Raw genomic sequence first — 684 nt, forward strand, 5'->3', positions numbered from 1 at the left:
AACTGTGATGTGGGCACTTTCTTAGCAAGTCCTTGAATCTTTCCCAAGCTTCATACAAGCTCTCTTGATCATGATGAGCAAATGTCATTATCTCATTACGCAACTTGGTGGTTTTTGAGGATGGAAAGAATTTAGCTAGAAATTTTTGAGCTAATTCATCCCATGTGGTAAAACTTCCAGCTGGACATGATTGTAACCAGGATCTTGCTTTATCCCTAAGAGTAAAAGGGAAAAGTCTCAGCTTGATTGCATCTTCAGAAACACCGTTTTGTTTGAATGTGTCACAAATTTCCAAAAAATTGGTGATGTGAGCATTAGGATCTTCACTAGGCAGCCCTCCATATTGAATTGAGGTAGAGAGCATTTGGATAATTGCAGGTTTAATCTCAAAGTTATTAGCTTCTACCCTAGGTCTTGTAATACTTGAGGTTGTCCCATTCAGATTAGGTGTTGTATAATCCCTTAAGGTACGGACCGGATGTTGAAGTGGTGGTCCAACTATGTTCTCGTTTTCGATATCGTCAGCCATGTCTGCCTGTTGTTCGATTTTTACTTCTTGTGTTTTTCTTGCAGCGTTGAGCCTTCGAAGAGTTCGTTCAATTTCCGGATCAAAGATTAGAGGTTCAGTCCTCCTTGATTTCCTTTGCATAAAACAACCTGGAATAGTACTTAAAAGAAAATAAA

General features: G+C 39.0%; 1 non-coding gene across 1 annotated transcript; it reads left to right on the forward strand.

Annotated features, from left to right (window-relative positions):
* Positions 1-106, forward strand: LOC149494278 (small nucleolar RNA R71). The gene has a single exon (XR_016322368.1). It is a non-coding gene; the product is annotated as a small nucleolar RNA R71 (small nucleolar RNA).
* The last annotated feature ends 578 nt before the right edge of the window (positions 107-684 follow it).

Source organism: Jatropha curcas, chromosome 8 (assembly GCF_041381405.1).
Source record: "Jatropha curcas cultivar XTBG-Jc1 chromosome 8, XTBG_Jcur_1.0, whole genome shotgun sequence".
NCBI classification, from domain to species: Eukaryota; Viridiplantae; Streptophyta; class Magnoliopsida; order Malpighiales; family Euphorbiaceae; genus Jatropha; species Jatropha curcas.